The sequence below is a fragment of the Mandrillus leucophaeus genome, unplaced genomic scaffold, assembly GCF_000951045.1.
Source record: "Mandrillus leucophaeus isolate KB7577 unplaced genomic scaffold, Mleu.le_1.0 Scaffold103, whole genome shotgun sequence".
NCBI lineage: Eukaryota > Metazoa > Chordata > Mammalia > Primates > Cercopithecidae > Mandrillus > Mandrillus leucophaeus.
The window spans coordinates 5,992,770-6,000,095 of NW_012098432.1; positions in this window are offsets into that span (position 1 = coordinate 5,992,770).

Consider the following 7,326-nt stretch of genomic DNA (forward strand, 5'->3'; position numbering starts at 1 on the left):
TCTTGTGCTGGTTTTCAAGGGAAATGCTTCCAGCCTTTACCCATTCATTATGATGTTGGCTGTGGGTTTTTCATAGATGGTTTTTATTATTTTGAGGTATATTCCTTTAATACCTAGTTTATTGAGAGTTTTTTACATGAAGGGATGTCGAATTTTATGGAAAGCCTTTTCTGCATCTATTGACATGATCATCGTTTTTTGTCTTTAGTTCTGTTTATATGATGGCTCACATTAATGATTTGCATGTGTTGAACCAAACATGCATCCCAGGGATAACAAACCTACTTGATTGTGGTAGATAAACTTTTTGATGTGTTGCTGGATTTGGTTTGCCAGTATTTTGTTGAGGATCTTTGCATTGATATTCATCCAGGCAGTTGGCTTGAAGATTCTTTTTGTTGTTGTGTGTCTGCTAGGTTTTGGTATCAGGATGATGCTGGCCTCATAGAATGAGTAAGGGAGGAGTCACTCTACCTCAACTTTTGGGAATTGTTTCAGCAGAAATGGTACCAGATCGTCTATGTACATCTGGTGGAATTCAGCTGTGAATCCATCTGGCCCTGGGCTTTTATTGGTTGGTAGACTATTTGTTGATTCAATTTTGGAACTCATTATTGTCTGTTCGGGGATTCAGTTTCTTCCTGGTTCAGTCTCGGGAGGGTGTATTTGTCCAGAAATGTATCAATTTCTTCTAGATTTTCTAGTTTATGTGCATAGAGGTGTTCATAATATTCTCTGATGGTTGATTGTATTTCTGTGAGGTCAGTGGTAATATTCCCCTTGCCATTTCTGATTGTGTTTATTGGAATCTTCTCTCTTTTCTTCTTTATTAGTCTAGCTAGTGGTATATCTGTTTTACTAATTTTTTTCCAAAAAACAGTTCCTGGATTCATTGGTCTTTTGAATGATTTTTCATGTCTTAATTTTCTTCTGCTCAGCTCTGATTTTGGTTATTTCTTGTCTTCTGCTAGCTTTGGGATTGTTTGCTCTTGATTCTCTACTTCTTTAGTTGTGATGTTAGGTTGTTAACTGGAGATCTAACTTTTTGATGTGGTCATTTAGTGCTATAAATTTCCTTCTTAACACTGCCTTAGCTGTGTCTCAGAGATTATGCTACATTGTATCTTTGTTCTCATTAGTTTCAAAGAACTTCTTGATTTCTGCCTTAATTAATTTAGTTACCTCAAAGCCATTTAGGAGTAAGTTATTCAATTTTCATGTAATTGTATGGTTTTGAGTGAATTTCTTAGTCTTGATTTCTAATTTGATTGTGCTGTGCCCTGAGAGATTGTTATGATTTCAGTTCTTTTGCATTTGCTGAGGAGTGTTTTATTTCTGATTATGTGATCAATTTTAGAGTAAATGCCATAAGGCAATGAGAAGAATGTATATTCTGTTGTTTTTGCATGGAGAGTTCTGTAGATGTCTATCAGATCCACTTGATCCAATGCTGAGTTCTGGTCCTGAATATCTTTGTTAATTTTCTATCTCAGTGATCTGTCTAATATTGTCATTGGATGTTAAAGTCTCCTACAATTATTGCGTGGGAGTCTAAGTCTCTTTGAAGGTCTCTAAGAACTTGCTTTACGAATCTGAGTGTTCCTGTGTCAGGTGCATATATATTTAGGACAGTTAGATCTTCTTGTCGAATTGAACCCTGTACCATTATGTAATGCCCTTCTTTGTCTTTTTCGATCTTTGTTGGTTTAAAGTCTGTTTTGTCTGAAATTGAGATTGCAACTCTTGCTTTCTTTCTGTTTTCCATTTGCTTGGTAGATTTTTCTACATCCCTTTATTTTGAGACTATGTGTGTCATTGCTTATGAGATGGTCTCTTCAAGACAGCATATCAATGAGTCTTGGTTTTCTAATCCGGCTTGCCACTCAGTGTCTTTTAACTGGGGCACTTAGCCCATTTACATTTAAGGTTAATATTGATATGTGAGGATTTGACACTGTCATCATAATGTTAACTGGTTATTTTGCAGACTTGTTTGTGTGATTGTTTTATAGTGTTACTGGTCTATGTACTTCAGTGTGTTTCTGTAGTGCTGGTAATACTTTCCTTTGCATGTTTAGTGTTTCCTTCATGAGCTGTTGTAAGGCAGGTCTGGTGGTAATGTATTCCCTCAGCATTTGCTTGTCTGTAAAAGATTTACTTCTCCTTTGCTTATGAAACTTAGTTAGGCTGGATATAAAATTCTGGGATGGAATTTCTTTTCTTTAAGAATGTTGAATATTGACCCCCAATCTCTTTTGGCTTGTAGAATTTCTGCTGAGAGGTCTGCTATTAGTCTGATGGGCTTTCCTTTGTAGGTGACCTGACCTTTCTCTCTAGCTACCTTTAACATTTTTCCCTTCATTTCAACCTTGGAGAATCTGATGATTATGTGGTGGGGGATGATCTTTAGTATTAGTAAAAAGTATTTTACTGGGGTTCCCTGCATTTTCTGAATTTGAATGTTGCCCTCTCTAGCTAGGTTGAGGAAGTTCTCATGGGTGATGCCCTGAAATATGTTTTCCAGGTTGGTTGCATTCTCCCCATCTCTTTCAGGGACACGAATGAGTCACAGATCTGGTCTCTTTACATAATCCCATATTTCTCAGACATTTTGTTCATTCCTTTTCATTATTTTTCTCTCTTCTTGTCTAACTGTCTAATTTCAGAAAGCCAGTCTTCAAGCTCTGCGATTATTTTCTTTACTTGGTCTATTCTGCTATCAATACTATATAAAATTCTGGGTTGGAATTTCTTTTCTTTAAGAATGTTAAATATTGACCCCCAATCTCTTTTGGCTTGTAGAATTTCTGCTGAGAGGTCTGCTATTAGTCTGATGGGCTTCCCTTTGTAGGTGACCTGACCTTTCTCTCTAGCTACCTTTAACATTTTTCCCTTCATTTCAACCTTGGAGAACCTGATGATTATGTGGTGGGGGATGATCTTTAGTATTAGTAAAAAGTATTTTACTGGGGTTCTCTGCATTTTCTGAATTTGAATGTTGCCCTCTCTAGCTAGGTTGAGGAAGTTCTCATGGGTGATGTCCTGAAATATGTTTTCCAGGTTGGTTGCATTCTCCCCATCTCTTTCAGGGACACGAATGAGTCACAGATGTGGTCTCTTTACATAATCCCATATTTCTCAGACATTTTGTTCATTCCTTTTCATTATTTTTCTCTCTTCTTGTCTAACTGTCTGATTTCAGAAAGCCAGTCTTCAAGCTCTGAGATTATTTTCTTTACTTGGTCTATTCTGCTATCAATACTTATGTTTGCATTATGAAATTCATGTAGTGTGTTTTTTCAGCTCTGTCAAGTTGGTTAGTTTTTTAATATATATACACTGGCTATTTTGTCTTTCAGGGCCTGCATTATTTTATCATGATTTGGAGAGGTGATGCAGTCATTTGGAGGAATGAAAGCACACTGGCTTTTTGAAATTTTCAGGGTTCTGATTGTTCTTATCTTTTGGGGCTTATCTACCTTCAATCTTTGAGTTTGCTGACCTTCAGATGGCTTTTTTTATCCTATTTGATTATGTTAAGGGCTTGATTGTGGTATAAGGTGGATTCAACTGGTATAAGGTGGATTCAACTGACTGGCTTCATTTCTGGAAGATTTTAGAGGGCCAACATTCAGCTCCCAACTCCTGCACTGTGTGCTCTAACTCTGCTGGACTTCTATTGGGCCCCAGCTTTGTTCTTTGGCTCCCCAAGGTTAGGAATCCACTGAGCTGAAGGGGCCTGAGGTGTGGCAGCTGTGGCAGAGTGCTAGCAGGTGTCGGGGTACCTGCCTCCATGTGGGGGTTCACCACAGTGGCAGAGACAATGCAGCTGTTGGGGGAGCCCCTGCTGGCAACTATTTGTATGGTTGTGCCGGACATGGTGTTGGCTTGGGGGTGGGGTACTGGCAGATGCAGGCCTGGGTGCCTTCTCTGTGTGCCATAAGCAGGAGTGATTGCTCAGTGTGGGGGAGGACTGTTGTTCTCTGCAGAAATGTTTTAAAAAGAAATTGTTTCAAAAATCTATAGAAAGCTTTGGATTCTGTAAATCCAAAATTCATTACTGGTTTATTACTTTACTGGCCAGGGATTATGGCACCAGAAGAGAGATCTGTGGTTCTGGCAATAAGCCATGAATGTGGTTAGCCCTGTACATGGTTTAGCTTTGTTTCTGTATCAGACACACTAGTTTAATTTACAAATGGAGTTTTGATATACTCAGGACTGTGAATAAGTATTGGGGGGTGGTGTCTGGTGAAAGGCAGACAAACCACAGTAGCTCATTTCCTTTTATTGATCTGTGCACAAAGCATTGTTGTTGCATCTTAGAAATTAAAATCCTTATTCACAGAATAGTCTGGTGCAATCTGGAAAGATGTTGTGGTCTCTCAGGAGTGAATAATATGAATTTTTAAACATTCTCCAAGAATAATTTACATGATTTCAAACATTATAAAGCATCAGGATGTACGGTATTTCTTACAGTAGACGAAACTGCCAAATATTTCAGAAAAATGTAAGAAAGGAACTGTACATTGGTAAGAATGCATTTTCAAAGACTATGTATTTATTTTGTTTGTTTTTAACTGAACAATTATTCATTGAGAAGTGTTTGTGTGTGTGTATGTGTGTGTGTGTGAGTGTGTGTGTGCTGCAGATAGTATTATCCCAAATAATCATATCACATAGAGGCTACAACTCAGACTTACAATCTGCTCGTACTTGCAACTGACAACTACCTCTCACACCCTCTTGGCATTTCTCTAGTGAAGCTGTCGATGTAATTATTGCTTTTAGGGTTCTGTATTAAATTTAAAAAACAACTTCTTTTAATTTTGTGCTTAGCACAGAAATCCTAAAAAATCATAGAAAAACACAAAGGACAAAAAAATCCAGCATTAACCAGTAACTAAGTGGATAACTATGATCAGAGAAGAAACTGAAACAAGTAACTAATAACTAAGATCAGGGAAGACCTGAAGGAGATAGAGATGTGAAAAATCCTCCAAAAAAATCAATGAATCCAGGAGCTGTTTTTTTTTTTTTTGAAAAAATTAATGAATAGATATACTGTTAGCTAGACTAATAAGGAAGAAGAGGGAGAAGAATCAAATAGACACAATAAAAAAAATGATAAAGGGGATATCACCACTGACCCCACAGAAATACAGACTGCCATCAGAGAATACTATAAACACCTCGATGCAAGTAAACTAGAAAATCTAGAAGAAATTGATAAATTCCTGGACACATACACCCTGCCAACACTAAACCAGGAAAAAGCTGAATCCCTGAATAGACCAATCACAAGCTCTCAAAAAAAAAAAAAAACAAAAAAAACAAACAAACAAAAAAAACAAAACAGGACCAGACAGATTCACTGCTGAATTCTACCAGAAATACAAAGAGGAGCTGGTGCCATTCCTTCTGAAACTATTCCAAACAGTTGAAAAGGAGGGACTCCTTCCTAACTCATTTTATGAAGCCAGCATCATCCTGATATCAAAACTGGGAAGAGACACAACAAAAAAGAAAACTACAGGCCAATAAGCCTAATGAACATTGATACAAAAACCCTCCATAAAATACTGGCAAACGAAATCCAGCAGCACATTAAAAAAAACTTACCCACCACGATCAAGTTGGCTTTATCCCTGGGATGCAAGGCTGGTTCAACATACATAAATCAATAAATGTAATCCATCACATAAACAGAACCAAAGACAAAAACCACATGATTATCTCAATAGATGCAGAAAAGGCCTTTGATAAAATTCAACATTCTTCATATTAAAAACTCTCAATAAACTAGGTGTTGATGGAATATATCTCAAAATAATCAGAGCTATTTATGACAAACCCACAGACAATATCATATTGAATGGGCAAAAGCTGGAAGCATTCCCTTTGAAAACCAGTACAAGACCAGGATGTCCTCTCTTACCACTCCTATTCAACATAGTATTGGAAGTTCTCACAAGAGCAATCAGGCAAGAGAAAGAAATAAGGTATTAAAATAGGAAGAAAGGAAGTCAAGTTGTCTCTGTTTACAGATGACAAGATTTTATATTTAGAAAACCCCATCACCTCAGCCCAAAAACTTCTTGAACTGAAAAGCAACTTCAGCAAAATCTCAGGATATAAAATTAATGTGCAAAAATCACAAGTATTCCTTTACACCAACAATAGGCAAGCAGAGAGCCAAATCATGAATGAATTCCCATTTGCAATTGTTACAAAGTGAATAAAATACCTAGGAATACAACTAACAAGGGATGTGAAGACCTCTACAAACCACTGCTCAAGGAAATAAGAGAGGACACAAACATATGGAAAAACATTCCATCCTCATGGATAGGAATAATTAATATCATGAAAATGGCCATACTGCCCAAAGTAATTTACAGATTCAATGTTATTCCCATCAACTACCATTGATATTCTTCACATAATTAGAAAAAGCAATTTTAAATTTCGTGTGGAATCAAAGAAGACCCCATATAGCCAAGACAATCCTAAGCAAAAAGAACAAAGCTGGAGGCATCATGCCACCTGACTTCAAACTATACTACAAGCCTACAGTAACCAAAACAGCTTGGTACTGGTACCAAAACAGACATATTGACCAACGGAGCAGAGTAGAGACCTCAGAAATAACACCACACATCTACAACCATCTGATCTTCGACAAACCTGATAAAAATAAGCAATGGGAAAGAATCTCCTATTCAGTAAATAGTGCTGGGAAAACTGACTACCCATATGCAGAAAACTGAAACTGGACCCCTTCCTTACACCTTATACAAAAATTAACTTAAGATGGGTTAAATACTTAAATGTAAAACCCAAAACCATAAAAACCCTAGAAGAAAACCTAGGCAGTACTATTCAAGACATAGGCATGGGCAAAGACTTCATGACTAAAATGCCAAAAGCAATTGGAAGAAAAACCAAAATTGACAAATAGGATCTAGTTAAATGAAAGAGCTTCTGCACAGCAAAAGAAACTATCATCAGAGTGAACAGGCAACCTACAGAATGGTAGAACGTTTTTGCAATTTACCCATCTGACAAAGGTCTAATATCCGGAATCTACAAGGAACTTAAACATATTTACAAGAAAGAAACAAACAACCCCATCAAAAAGTGGGCAAAAGATATGAACAGACACTTTTCAAAAGAAGACATTTATGTGGCCAACAAACATACGAAGAAAAGCTCAATATCACTGATCATTAGAGAAATGCAAATCAAAACCACAATGAGATACCATCTCACGCCAGTCAGAATGGTGATTATTAAAAAGTCAGGAAACAATAGATGCTGGCG